At 37.3% G+C, this 14836-nt stretch overlaps 1 pseudogene; it reads right to left on the bottom strand.

Moving 5' to 3' along the window:
- Positions 1-14111: 14111 nt before the first annotated feature.
- LOC123856450 (protein FAM136A-like) lies at positions 14112-14555 on the bottom strand (annotated as a pseudogene).
- Positions 14556-14836: the final 281 nt, after the last annotated feature.

The raw sequence follows: 14836 nt of genomic DNA, 5'->3' as shown, positions 1-14836 counted from the left end.
TCAATCATTTTTTTAAATATGGATTTTTTCTTCCTCAAGGGAAACCTCACTTGGACCTTACTTGGAACACAAATCTCATAAAATGATGAAAGGTAAGCTACTCAAGCTAAAAAGGGGATTGACAGGATGCCTGGGTGGCTCAGTTGGTTAAGCGTCTGCCTTCGGCTCAGGTCATGATCCCAGGCTCCTGGGATCGAGTCCCGCATTGGGCTCCCTGCTCTGCGGGGAGCCTGCTTCTCCCTCTGCCTCTGTCTCTCTCTCTGTCTCTCATGAATAAATAAATAAAATCTTTAAAAAAAAATAAAAAATAAAAAAGGGATTGAAGAGGAGGGCAAGACCTTCCTGGAAAATGAGAAGGAAAGTACTCTAAGCTAGTATGTATTTGAGTATCTCAAGTAAATGTTATGAAAGGCAAAAGCTCTACTATGTGCTACAGACTCAGAATTAAGTTTTACTTTTCTACCAAGAATGGCTTACATTAGTTTGGATATTCCTTGTATTTTGAATATCCTCTTATATTCTCTTGTTTTGTATCTTTCAATAGTGCACTTATTTCTTAATGTTTAGAAAGTCGAAATGTGAAAAAGAACTCTTTGTGAGCCTTTTTTTTATTTTAGTAGAAATAAACATGAAATCTACCCTCTTAAATGTTTAAATGTGCCGTAGAGCCTTGTTTAATACAAGCAAGTGGTTGTACAGCAGGTCTCTAGAATGTTTTCATCCCACCTGACTGAAATTCTATACCCATGGAACAAAAACTGCATTTCCACCTTTCATTGCCCTTGCCTGTCTATCACCATTCTAACTTTGTGCTTTTATGACCCCTTGATATACCTCCTATAAGTAGAATTATGCAATATTTTTCCTTCCCCGTTGCTGGTTTATTTCATTTATCATAATGTCCTCGAAGTTTATTCATGTGTAACATTACGGGATTTCTTTCTTTTTTAAGTCTGACTAATATTCCACTGCATTTCTATACCACACTCCCTTATCCATTATCCTCCAATGGACATTTAAGTTGTTTCCATTTCTTGGTTGTTGTGAATAATGCTACAATACATATAAGAGTACAAATATCATTTCTAGATTCTGCTTTCAATTATTTTGGATAAATACTCAGAAGTAGGATTCCTGGATCATATGATCATTCTATTTCTTTTTAAAAATTTTTTGGGGGAAGATCTATACTGTTTTCTTTGGCAGCTACACCACTTTACATTCCCACTAATAGTGCACAAGGGTTCCAATTTCTACACATTCTTGCCAACATTTTTAAAAATTTTGTCTGTGTGTATGTGTGGCTTTTTTAAATAATGGCCAGTGTGTGAGGTGATAATTCATTGTGTGAGGTGATGATATTTCACTGTGTTTTTTAATTTGCATTTCTCTGATAATTAGTGATATTGAGCATGTTTTATGTACCTGTTGACCATCTCTGTATATCTTCTTTGGAAATATGTCTATTTAAGTTCTTTGCCCATTTAAAAAATCAGGTTATTTGGTTTTTGATATTGAGTTGTAGGAGTTCTATATATATTTTGAGTATTAACCCCTTATTTAAATGTATTGCAAATATTTTCCTATTTCATAAGTTGCCTTTTTACTCTGTTGATTGTTTCCTTTGATATGTAGAAATACTTCAGCTTGATGTATTCCCACTTACCTATTTTTGTTCTTGCTGTCTGTGCTTTTGGTATCATAGCCAAGAAATTATTGCCATGATCAATGTCATGAAGATTTTCCCCAGGTTTCCTGCTAAGATTTATAGTTTTAGGTCTTACATTTAAGTTTTTAATCCATTTAGAGGGTTTTTGTTGTTGTTGTTGTTTTGCTTTGCTTTGTTTTGTTTTTTGTATGGTGATAGACAAGATTCTCATTTGATTCTTTTGCATTGAATATCCAGTTTTCCCAGCCCCAGTGTTTGAAGAGACTATTTTTCTCCCCATTTTATATTCTTAGCACTCTTGTGAAGATTATATGACTGTATGTACATGGGTTTATTTCCAGGATCTCTATTCTGTTCCATCATTCTATATGTCAGTCTTTACGCTAGTACAATATTCCCTTGATTACTGTAGTTTTGTAATATGTCTTGAAGTGAGGAAGTGTGAGGCATCCAGATTTTTTCTTCTTTCAAAATGTTGTTTTGACTATTTGAGGTCTTTTGTAGTTCCATATGAATGTTAATTTGTTTTTCTATTTCTCCAAAATGCCATTGAGATTTGGCTAGGAATTGCACTGAATCTGTAGGTTGCTTTGGGTAGCAATATTTCAATGATATTAAATCTTCCAACCCACGAACATGAAATGTCTTTCCGTTTGTTTATGTTTTCCTTAATTCTCAAAACAATGCTTTGTAGTTTTCAGTGTATTTGCCTCCTTTAAGTTTATTCTTAAATATTTTATCCTTTTTGTTGCCTTTGTAAAAGGATTGTTTTCTTAATTTCCTCTTGGATTGCTCTGATCTGATCTGCATCTGATCATGATTCTCTGATTTAACCAACTTTTCTTATTAACTGCCATAGTGCTCATTCTGGTGTCATTGGATAAAATCCTCTCAGGTGTATTAAATATAAAGCATTTTACAGTTCATGACTGCAATCACTGTCAAAAGACCTCACAGCCATCCATTATACAAAAAAGTCAGAGGAGAAAAGAAACTGATGTTATGGGTTTTCGATTTCAGTGACTTATTTCTTAAGGATGTCAGAAAAATCAGATGTATTGGTATAGTTCAGTCCTGGAAACTAGTAGAAACATTTTCAAATTAATGTTATTTTCTTAGTGATTAAATTTGGCTAACAGTCAACTTTACTAGTGTTTTGAGTTTTCTGGAGCATGTCTTGTTTTGCAAAGTTTCTTATTGATGTATCCCTTGGAGATGCAAAGATAGCAATTTGTATCCCCAAAAAGAAGACATTTGATTAAACTGGATGTATAAATATTAGAAGAAAATATAAGCAGTCACTCAAAAAATAATTTAAACAATATCTAATTCATCTTCATTCTTTTTCTCAACCAAACAGGGACAATGAAATAGAAAAATTGTTTGAAAAATAAGTTCATATTATGTAACTTATTTAAAATTTTAGAAATCCCAAAAATAATTATTATGCAATCCAAAATCAGCCTTTAAGACTTCTGATACACCTCAATATACCTTACTGATATAACATGATTTTTTTTCTTTCTGGCCACTGATTGACATCTGATCTTTCTAGGGAATTGTTATTTAGTTAAGACTTAAGAACAGTTGAGAAACAGTTTTGGATAAAGGTATGTTTTTTCACAGCTGAGACTTTAATTTATGGATTTATGTCTATCACAAATTCAAATAGTATCATGTTTCATTTCATCTTATATTTTAGCAGGAACTAGTCTGACGCTGGCTCTCTCTCTGTAGAATTTATCATATTTCCTCCTTATGAAAATAATGTAATATATTTGAAGTGCACAGGATTTTACATAGTATTTAGTACATTTCTATCTCTTATGAATCACTTTCTTTTCACACACCATGCACCCAAAATGAAACATTCAGACTTGAAAAACTGAAAAGCTCTTTAATTTTGTGGCTGTGATGAAAATAATGTGTGTGTGTATGTGTTTGTTCTTAATAATGATTGATGAAACATGGATGTATGTCTATGTCTCCTACTTTTTGCTGACCTGAGAGAAACAGCCAATCATTCTGTGAGACTGATATCAGGCTCTTATTTTTAAAATTATGTCAAAATTTCTACAGTGTTTCTTGCCTTTAGCAAAAAAGGATCATTAAATGTTTGTGAAAAATAATGGTTAATGTATGCTTTTATGTATGTATGTATTTTTTGCTTTGCTTTCTCTCTGTACTTAATTCTCAACCAAATGTATTAGAGAAATATGATTTCTGATACTCCTCTTTTCACAGGGGGAACAACTTCTCTACATTCTCTTAATGATAATTATTTAGGTATTAAATATTGCTGAGTTTCTAAAAGGAATTCTTCATAACAGATCTTCCAACTATCCTGAAAGGGAGTTAAGCTGGGTGCATGGTCTCTCTTGTGAAAGTGAGGACACTGTAGATCCAGAATCAGTACATGAATTGCTCCAAGTTCTTCAGTGTCTGAGATGGAAACCCAAGGTTTATTTATTTACTTATGCCTGACCTCCCTCATCACAAGAGATTTTTTCTTAAAATCTCATGATATACAAAATAGAAACACAAGGCAAAAAAATAAGCATTCTGTTTAGTTATCCACTTCTTTGGTAAAGCTTGAAAGAACTTCTTGCCATTAAAGAATGGTCATCACTAGAGGATAATATAAAATTTGTAACACTAGCATTTTCTCTCCCTTACTTTTGTTCTACTGCTAAACAACCATTTGGTACAAATGAGACAATATAGGGAAACAAGAGAGACTTAACTCCCATGAAGCCACTGGTTTCAGGCAAGGGTTAAACGTTTCCATATGCTCAGAGACAAATACCTCCTTCTGGGAAAGAGAACAAACCAGAGATAACAGCTGACAAGGAGTAATTGCTGTCTGGCAAAATTAGAAGTAATAATTTAAAGCCTGCTTGCACAAGTATTTCTCTTTTCCAGGATCCCTAAAAGAATGTCGACCATGAACAAAGGTATCCTGTGATTTGTCTTGTGTCTACTACAAAGTAATGACCACAAAATAATGACCTTGGTACTAAAGGATGCTTCCCCACTCCCAGCCTCTCACCCTTTGGAAGAGTGCTTTTATAAGCCTGGCACACTACCCCTTTCAGAGGAGGACGTTCCTCTTTCTTTTTTTTTTTAAAGATTTTATTTATTTATTGGAGAGATTAAGAGAACTAGCATGAACAGGGGCAGGGGTGGGGAGGGTCAGAGGGAGAAACAGACTCCCTCCTGAGCACAGAGCCCAACATAGGCTCCATCCCAGGACCCTGAGATCACCACCTGAGCCAAAATGAAGAGTCAGACATTTAACTGACTGAGCCACCCAGGCACACCGACATTCCTCTTTCTTGTCAGCTCCCAATATATAAGCTCCCTCTAATAAATTCCACCTGCTTTTTTTCTCTCAAGTTCAGTGGTCATTTCTATGACCTTGAGGCTCAAGAACCTGGTCTTGGGGGTCCAGTAACACAAATACATTTAACATTTTAGAGAAGTTTTCCTAAAGAATTGGGGATGCTCTATATATGTTTTCAGGTCTCGATCACTTTGCCCCTGAGAACCAGGACTATTCTTGAGATGCTATAAAAGTTTTATTGAAGAAGAAAAAAAAGAAGAAGGAGAAGGAGAAGGGGAAGAAGAAAAAGCTTTGAAGGACTGTGGGACAGACTTTGGATTACAATGAATTTATCACAATGATGTCACTGGAAGTGAACAACGCTCCTCTACACTTCAGCTTTGCTTTGAAATACAATTATTAGGGACCACATTTAAATTTGCCTTGTATCATCTTCACCCAAGCTCCAATATAGCTGTACACATAGTACTTGCTTAGAAAGTATGTTTTTTTTTTCTTTTTAAAGATTTTATTTATTTATTGAGAGAGAGAGAATGTGCACAAGCAAGGGAGGGGTAAGCAGACTCCCCACTGAGTACGGAGCCTGATGTGGGGCTCAATCTCATCACCCTCAGATCATGACCTGAGCCAAACTCAAGAGTCAGACATTTAACTGACTAAGCCACTCAGGCACCCCAGAAGGTATGGTTTCATTTGTCTGTATCTGGAACTGCTTTCTAGATAAATCCATGGTAGTTTTCCTTGGATGAAAAATTTGTTAACACGTAAGTCTCATTGACATTGTATCCACCTCATGTGTTAGTATGGATTGGATGGATATATGCTGTCTTTCTCTTTGGACTTGCTGTATGGTATATCAGTGGTAGATCTTTCAAAATCACTGTCCTGAGCTTCCTTCCCTCATCATCAAAATAGATCTCTAAGTAACTCATCTTAGAGAGTTACTATAAAGATTCAGTAATATAGTGATAATAACATGTGTGAACTACTTATAGAGCACATTTAAACTTCACAGCACCCCTATGTAGTGAATATTGCTCTTATCCCTAAATTGTAATACGGAAATAGAGAGAGTATTTAAATTGCCCAAGATCATCCAGTGGTTATTGACAGACCTGGGCTTTGAATTAGGCAGATTGCTACTGGATTCTGTTCTCTTACTCCTTATGCTATGAAAAATGTCTGGCATAGTATTCATGGCCATTAAATATTTGGTGCGCTCTTTTCCATTGACTCCACTCACATACCAGACAATAGATTAATTTTAGAATGCATATTAAAGTTCTTTTCATTGCATCTTAATAATCCATGGTCCTTTCTTACTAGTTGGTGCTGAAGAGGTTCAGCTTTCTGGCTATGGTATAAATTCCCTCCTTTAGTATCTTCCATCAAATTCTTACCTTTTACGGGAGACTCCTGGGTGATTTTAGACTTTTTCCCCCACTTATTTGAATATTTTAAGAATTTATACTTTTAATTTAGGTCTTTTTTGTTTCAAGGAAATTATTTTCTCTTGGCTTCTATGATATACATTCTCCCAGTTTTATTCCTATTTCTCCAAGACTGTATTTTCCATCTTTCTTACTGATTCCTCCTCTTCTCCTCTGCCTCCCTCAATGTTGGAATTCTCCCTCCTGGGTTGGCCCTGTACATCTCTACACATTTATTCACATTATAACAGGAAAGCCTAGATTTATCCTGAGAAAACACATGAAAATTAGAATTGAGATTACAGAGATTGAAGGACGTAGTGTAGATTTATAGACTCACTACTAACTCTCTCCATGTGTCACATGTCTTCTCTTTCATTGTATCTTTCATTCTCAATGTTGTCTACACATTCACCTTTCTATGGTAACTAGATCCCTCTACCTATTTTAGTTTCTTGTTTCTTTACTTTTGTGCTGCTCCCACTACAAAAAGTAACAGAATGATCTGTTACTCTAAGATAGTAAATACTTTTTTGTGACATATGACATTCTCTATGATCTGGCAGCTGCTTCCATCTCTAACCTCGTTTTGAGTTATGTAATGCCATGCTCACTGTACCTTCTCACATTGCCTTACTTTCTGTTAATCAAATGCCCGTGGCTTGTCCCCCTCCCCCGCTGGCCTTTGTATCTTCTGTTTCTTGTGTCTAGAATAGCCTTCTGCTCTAATTTTACATGACTGACACTTTTATCCAAAAATACACCTTCTGAACCCTTGATCTGGTAAATCTCTCTAAAGTCATTTCATATTCTTTTATTTTGTTCACAGCACTTATAGTTATCTAAATATATCTAATTTATCCACATATTTGATTGTCCTTTTAATATTTACTTCCTTCTACACCACTACAATTGCAAGTTTATGGAAAGAAAGCCTGGGTTTGTTCTTTCTCAGTTGTATCCCCAGCACTTCCTACAATGTCTGACAAAGTTATTTCATTTCCACATGAATTTAGAGCCATTTCAGTAAGATATTAAATTGAAAATATCTCTAAATTGCCCAGACAATCATTTCAGTAAGATGAAAATTATTGTTTGGTCTTAGAATGCTTCCATTTAAAATAAACTGTTGTGATCTGGGCAGATAAAGAGATCTCTGGCCCACATCTTCCTTTGGGAAAGATCAGCTGTCAGCACTTCCAAGATTGGCTTCAATGGCAGACAGCCACCTGGCCCAAGGTCATGCCTCTCCTAAGGCAGCCCACATTGGTTGATCAAGCTGTGATATTAAGGATGCCGTGGTGATAGGACCAATTCCCCCATATATCGAGGCAAGAGGGCAGCACTTAGCCACAGATGCTAGATGATTTCAATTATTATGATGGCCAACAAAGTTAGAGTGGTAGCCAAGGGGGCTAAACCCAACGATAATGATGAAGGTTAAATGGACACAGAATTCTGAGGAAAAAATTGATAAACAAACATCAAGATTACTCCTCCAATTGTACCACCAGAAGAAATCAAGGATTAATGCCCAGTAGCCTAATAGTGTCAGCCCAATAAAAATGATATCAGTATAATCTCTTTTCCAGTATTCAGGCCTGAGAAGGTTTTTATACCCATAAAACAATGATGGGAGAGATGTCTGTTTGTCTAGGAGGAAGGAACTTGCAACACTACAGCAAGTATATAATCATTCTCCCACTTCTTTTTTTTTTTTTTTAAGATTTTTTTTTTTATTATTTTTATTTATTTGAGACAGAGAGAATGAGAGACAGAGAGCATGAGAGGGAGGAGGGTCAGAGGGAGAAGCAGACTCCCCGCCGAGCAGGGAGCCCGCCGAGCGGGACTCGATCCCGGGACTCCAGGATCATGACCTGAGCCAAAGGCAGTCGCTTAACCAACTGAGCCACCCAGGCGCCCCTCTCCCACTTCTTCCGCCAAAGGAATCTAGGCTATTTTTCAGTTAATTGCACAATAGGGAAAGGGAAATACTCAGGTGTTTTCAGGACTGTTGAACACAAGTTCAACAAGCAGGAATACATGTGAGACTCGGCTATTCACTTGATTGCCTCTTGGTACCCCTATGTCCAATTTGACCATAAGTGAGCAGGTGCAGTCACCCCAGGCTGGGAAAGACATGGTGGACAGGCTTTAGATACCTGAGGGATAAGAAACTGAAAAGGTGGGGTCCCTCAGTGTCTCAGTAGGTTAAACGTCTACCTTCGGCTCAGGTCATGATCTAGGGTCCTGGGATCGAGCCCCGCATCCAGCTCCCTGTTCAACGGGGAGTCTGCTTCTCCCTCTGCCCCTGCCCCTGCCCATGCATGCTCACTCTGTCTCAAATAAATAAAATCTTAAAAAAAAAAACTGAAAAGGTGCTGGTTGACTGTGAGAATGATAGGATGCAGAGTAAAAGATGGAGGGATAAGATGAGTGTCAATTAAAACACTGAGAACAACCCTAATCAGAGGTATAGTTGTACTTTTTATAACTTTTTTATTCTCTTTCAGGAAAAGAGTTCCTCCAGTCAGCTATTCGAATGTACAGAGAGAAGTGGATCTAAATGGCCCTAAGAGTGTACTGACTATATCCCTCTTCAAGAAAGTATTTGCCCAGTGGGGTAGAGGGTGAGAAACAAACAGTATCTAGGGGTCAGTTCCTCAGGATCATTCTCATCAGGAAAGAGTCACTTCACTTGATATCATGCACTTCTCAGGGCAACTTGCGTATAGTGATTGAGAAACAGAAGCATAAAATCCCAGCAATTTTGGGCTGTTTCAGGCAATATTCACTCCAGAGATCCTTTCTTAGTTGGTCATGGCTTGATTGAGTCTGCATCACAGCTCAAATTTTTCTGTTTGATCCTGTTTCCATACTCTTTGTGGAATAAGCACCTAATAAACATCTTATACCCAATCTCCATCTAATTATTAGCTTCTGGAGCACACAACTTATAACAGATTGCTATTTCTTTTAAACAAACTGTATGTCATGCATTCTGCTACAAGAAATGGAGACATAAATATCCCCCTATATCAGCTGTTGTTAAACTTGGGACCATAGTTGCATCTTAAAGGGTCAGGACATCCTTAGATATTTTAAGCAGACGGTGTATGTATGCATTTATGTGGTGCTGTGCATGTGTGCTGCTACTTTTTTTTCAGGGAGAGAATGCACATATATTCACAAGAGAGAATCTACAATTTCCATCCAGATGCCAAAACGGTACGCAACTAAGAAGTTGACTCACTGCCATGCATGATGAAAGCAGTTATTATTTTTTTTATAATCCTGGACATCTAACTACCTCAGAATTGACAAAACAATCATTGAAATAGTTGAACAGTTGTTCTTTACATGTTCTAATCAATTAATAGACTTATTAATACCATAAGCACATGTAAAGTTGAGGATGAGTTGGCCATGGCGGGGGGAGACAAAAATAAAAATGAAAGATGAGTAAGCCTCCTTCAGGAATGTCCAGTATAGATGTTTAATACATGAATATTATTTACATTATTTTTTCCATCGGAATACTTAGTATTTTTTTAATGAATGAAGAAAATGCCGTACTGTATTTTGTACTGTGGCCATGAAGCATTTTGGAAGCATTTTCTGGCTTAAATTAACACTGAATTTGCTTTCATCTGTATGAGAATACCAGAGGCTAATTTCTTTGTAATTTTATTAACGAGTTACAGAAAAGTATGCAAATTTTATTCATTATATAATTGAAGCTACCCCAAAATATCCCAGAATCTGACAGTCACCTTAATGCCCTGTGGCCTTCTGGACTCAGTCATTACTCAGATTTGACTGCTCCAGCTGTGATTGACTTTGAAGCAGGATTCCAACAAAAAGATCACATACACACATGTGCATCAATTGTCTTGTATTACCGCTCTTAAGATTTAAATAAGCTTATTCAGAATCTTCATTTAAAAATCAATAGAACTAAAAAAATAATAATAATTAAAACTTTACAACTACTTGTGGATATATGTATCTTTTTATATAATGGTAACAATTTATGTAAGGATTAGAGTATCTTTGTCCAGTCCACTATTTTCCTAAAGAAAGTAATAGTCACTCTACATGAACATGAATTGAGTTTTTAATCAACACACAAAGAATTTTAATTTATTCAGAATTTGTTTCAGTGATGTAGCACTGTGATAATGCACATTAAAAGAAGGAAACGAAGCAAAACATTAACGATCGAAGAAACATCTCTTCTAATTATTCTGATGACTTTCTATCTTTTCACTTGTCTGAAATAGTAATCCTATAAATAAGAAAGAAATGTGCTTCATTGAGATTTGAATGTGGAAAGCTATGTCTAAATTGAAGGAATTTCTAGATATCTTGTCAAGAGCATTGACATAATACTTAGACATAACCCAAACATAATTGACATTAATTGAGGGAAATCCAGACCTCCAAAAATAGGGAGAATTCTCTAGAGAGAGGTGTCCTGACAGATGTTTATCTTCTGCCTTTATCATAAAGAGTTAAGTGAAAACAATTCAGAAAAGTCAGTCCTACTAGTCATAAAATAATTCATCAATAGGAAGTTATTCTAGCTAAAGAAACAGTGAGAATGAAAGGGCTAAGAGACTCCCATGATGTGGTGTGGACCGCCTCACACAATGTGCCACACTTACAGGCTTGACTGGGGAGTCACCGTCTGCAGCAGGGAACAGGACGTCTTGTAAGGCAAGCAAAAGCAAGGCATGTCTATATGTATTGAGATGGCCTCATTTAATCTTTGTAGCATTTTCAGCTGGAGATAGTACGATGAAGGAGGCAGTGATAGAAGGTAATGATTTCACAAATTTGAGCATCATTTAACAATGGGGAGCCGGAGGCTCTTTGAGCAGATTGGCTGACCCAGTGTGGTATTTTTATATTCCAACCAGGCAAGTCAAAGGCAAAGCCAAGACACAACATGCCAGCTCCCTGGGTTCTCAGTCTTGATCTCTCTCCAATATCAACTCTCTCCAAAAACAGTCCTTCCATTTTCAGTTTTAAAATCTATTTCATGGGCGCCTGGGTGGCTCAGTTGGTTAAGCGACTGCCTTCGGCTCAGGTCGTGATCCTGGAGTCCCGGGATCGAGTCCCACGTCGGGCTCCCTGCTCGGCGGGGAGTCTCCCTCTCTCTCTGACCCTCCCCCTTCTCATGCTCTCTATCTCATTCTCTCTCTCTCAAATAAATAAATAATAAAATCTTTAAAAAAAAATCTATTTCATGCTGGGAAATGTTTACTTCTACCCTATATTATGTGCAATATTAGATTATTAGATGCTTTCACATGTTGCACTTAATTATTAGGACTTCCTAATGAAATAAGGGCTGTTGTCCCCATTTGACAGATAAGAAACAAAAAAAAACCAGATCCACCAAGGCCAACAAGATAATAAATGCAGGACTATGGGAATAATATCCAAGAATGACTCAGAGTTCTCTGTTCTTGAATATAAAAATTTGCCACTTTGTTTTCATTTAGATTTTACAAATTTAGGGATACTCACTTAGAATCACGATATTTCCCTGGTATATTCAATATTTTAAATATTATAAAATGTCCTCTTTATCTTTAGTAATGATTTCTGTATGAAAGTCTACTTTATCTTATACTGATATAGTATATATGATATATAAACATTTGCATGATATATAATTTTTCATCATTTCTCTCTCAGCCTTTCTTTATCCTTGTATTTTAGTTGGCTATATCTTTTTTAATCTATATATTTTTAATGCATCTAACACTCCTCATTCTTCATAAGAGGATTTAGATTATTTAATTGAATTTAACCACTATGATTTGTGTGGGTTTAAAGCTACCATCTTACTATATGTTTTCTATTTCTCCTACCTTTATCTCTTTACTTGCATTCTTTTTGATTAATCAATTCATAAAATTTTATTTTCTCTATATTTGCTTGGAAGTTATACACTCATTTATAATTTTGGCGAGGGGGTACCTACAGTTTCAAATGTCTATCTTTATATTACAAAACTCTAATGTTAAGTGATACTTACCCCCTCTTCCTCAACAAGGAAAAGATCTTTATTTATCTAATTTCTAAAACATATGCTATTTTTGATGTAATTCATATCCATGTTTAAATTATCTTTAAATTAATTAATTTATTTATTTTGGAGGAAAAACTAAATCTTATTTATTTTTATAACCAAACCACTAGGAAAATGCATCACAGACTTGAAACACCAAACGCAGGCTATATTATCATTTCAAGTAATCAGTTGGTAAAAAGACAACAAGGTCCTTATCAAAATGATAAAGTGCTAGAGCTGGGCAGAACACTGCTGCAAAGGCCCCAGGCAAAAGTGGTATTTGGTAATGGGGGAGGGGGAGTTGCCCCTCTTTTGTTTTAGAAGAATCACAGCTCACCCCTGAGCCGCTTACTTATTCTCCTTTGACCTTCCTGTTGCCATGGGATTGCTTCAGTAGGGTACTGTTATTTCAGGGGGCTAAATAAGCAATACTGAGTTTAGGCTTTCATTCCATCCTGTTTTATAAAAACCAGGTTTTTCCAAATCCAGTAGTTAATAACTCCCTTAATTAAGGCAACATTTCCTCCTCCAATGTTCATTCCTGGATACTCCCTTTCCTTTATTATTTTTTTAAAGGTTTTATTTATTTATTTGAGAGAAAGAAAGAGAACAAGTGATGGGGAGGGGAGAGAGAAAGAGAGAGGGAGAAGCAGACTCCCCCCTGAGCAGGAAGCCCGATGCGGGCTCGATCCCAGGACCTGGAGATCATGACCTGAGCTGAAGGCAGAGGCTTAACCTCCTGAGCCACCCGGGTGCTCTAAACTCCCGTTCCCTTCAAGGGCAAGTGTCACTGCAAGACTGTCCCATTGCTCTGCTGCAGCTAGCCTCAGGGCCCGTCGCGGCAGCCAGTGAGAGGGAAGGTCAGCTTCCCATACCCAGCATAACCTCGCCTCTCATGTGGTTGCAGGGTCTCCTAGCTGAAAGATGTAACGTGTACCTTAAGAAATGCATATCCAAATCTTGATAGCCGGAAACAGATATGAACTGTTCAAAGTTCCTCCCTAAACTACCTCTCCCAATTCCACATCTTACACCAACTGCAAGCCCTTGTACGTAAAACAAAACCAAGCAAAACAAAGGCCCAGAAACCTTTTTTTTTTCCTTTCTAAATTAGTGACTGTGCGGGTTTTGTTTTACAGCTTATGGAAAATGATTTGGTGATCTTTCTGGTCAACAGGAGGTTGGCAATGAATAGAAACATCTCTGCTCACGCTCCACCAGACCACAGGCAGGTTAGACGAAACTGCCAGCCTGCTGGTACCTGTGGAATCTGGTACCTTGGAGGGCTCTGGCTTGGTACAAGGGAGATCCCTCATGCCAGGACAAGCACATGAAATTTAGGCTACTAAAAACTCTCCTGCACTGTCTCTGACCCAAATTTTAGCACCAGTTTTTTTTTTTTTTTCATTTCACTTTGTAGGGTTGAAACATAAAGGAACCAGGTGTCCAGAGGCAAGTGACACATGCCTCAAACTTGCTTCCATCCTTAATTTCTTCATACTCTTCACTTAAAAGACTAAAACTCCCAATTCTGTTTTTAAATAGATTCCTGCCATCAGCTCTGAAGGCCAATTGCAAAAACTTCTATTTCCCCATGGAGGAAAGAGACTCCTTCATCTTGGTCATGGTTGGGCTGAGGTGCGTGTGGTCATCCACACACTTGGTCACACAACTCTCCAGCTGCCTTGTTACCTGAAGCTCTTTACTTCCTGCATCTCCTGAATCTTTGGCTGTGTCATTGCAGTACATGGTACACCGGGCCAGGAGGTCCTGGACTTCTCCAACTCACTGGTCCCCAGGGCCTGGGCTTAAGCCAAAGGCGCACGTTCAACATTCAATGCAACATTCAACGCAACATTCAATGTTCAAAGCAACATTCAACATTCGGTGCACTGGCTTCATGGACACCTGGCTGTTTTCACAATAGCTGGCTCTGCACCAGAACATGAAGCCTTGCATCTTCCAGATGTTCCCTCCATCCACATTCTTCACCATGGAGTCCATGTCTTCCTGCACCTGGAGCTGCTGCAGCTCCTCTGTGGTGACCCAGCACTGCACCCCTCCAAGCTGGCGCCAACATGGACTCTGGCCCATATCCAGACTGTTGAAACAATACTAGATATTACTAGTAACATTGCATATAGTCAACAGTTATTTAGATTTACCCACACATTTAGGCTCTCATCATTGTTTGTTGCTGTTGTTTTCTGTATCTCTGAACTTATATCCAACATCATGTTCCTTCGCTGGAGGGATATTCTTTAGTATCTAACTTGGTACAAGTTTGTTAATAGAAAAATCTCTGTTTT

This window comes from Mirounga angustirostris, unplaced genomic scaffold (genome assembly GCF_029215605.1).
Source record: "Mirounga angustirostris isolate CCGP_5_RB_7025 unplaced genomic scaffold, mMirAng1.0.hap1 SCAF_13, whole genome shotgun sequence".
Taxonomy (NCBI): Eukaryota; Metazoa; Chordata; class Mammalia; order Carnivora; family Phocidae; genus Mirounga; species Mirounga angustirostris.
Note: the sequence above shows the minus strand (reverse complement) of the source record. Positions and strands in the feature narration are given on the sequence as shown.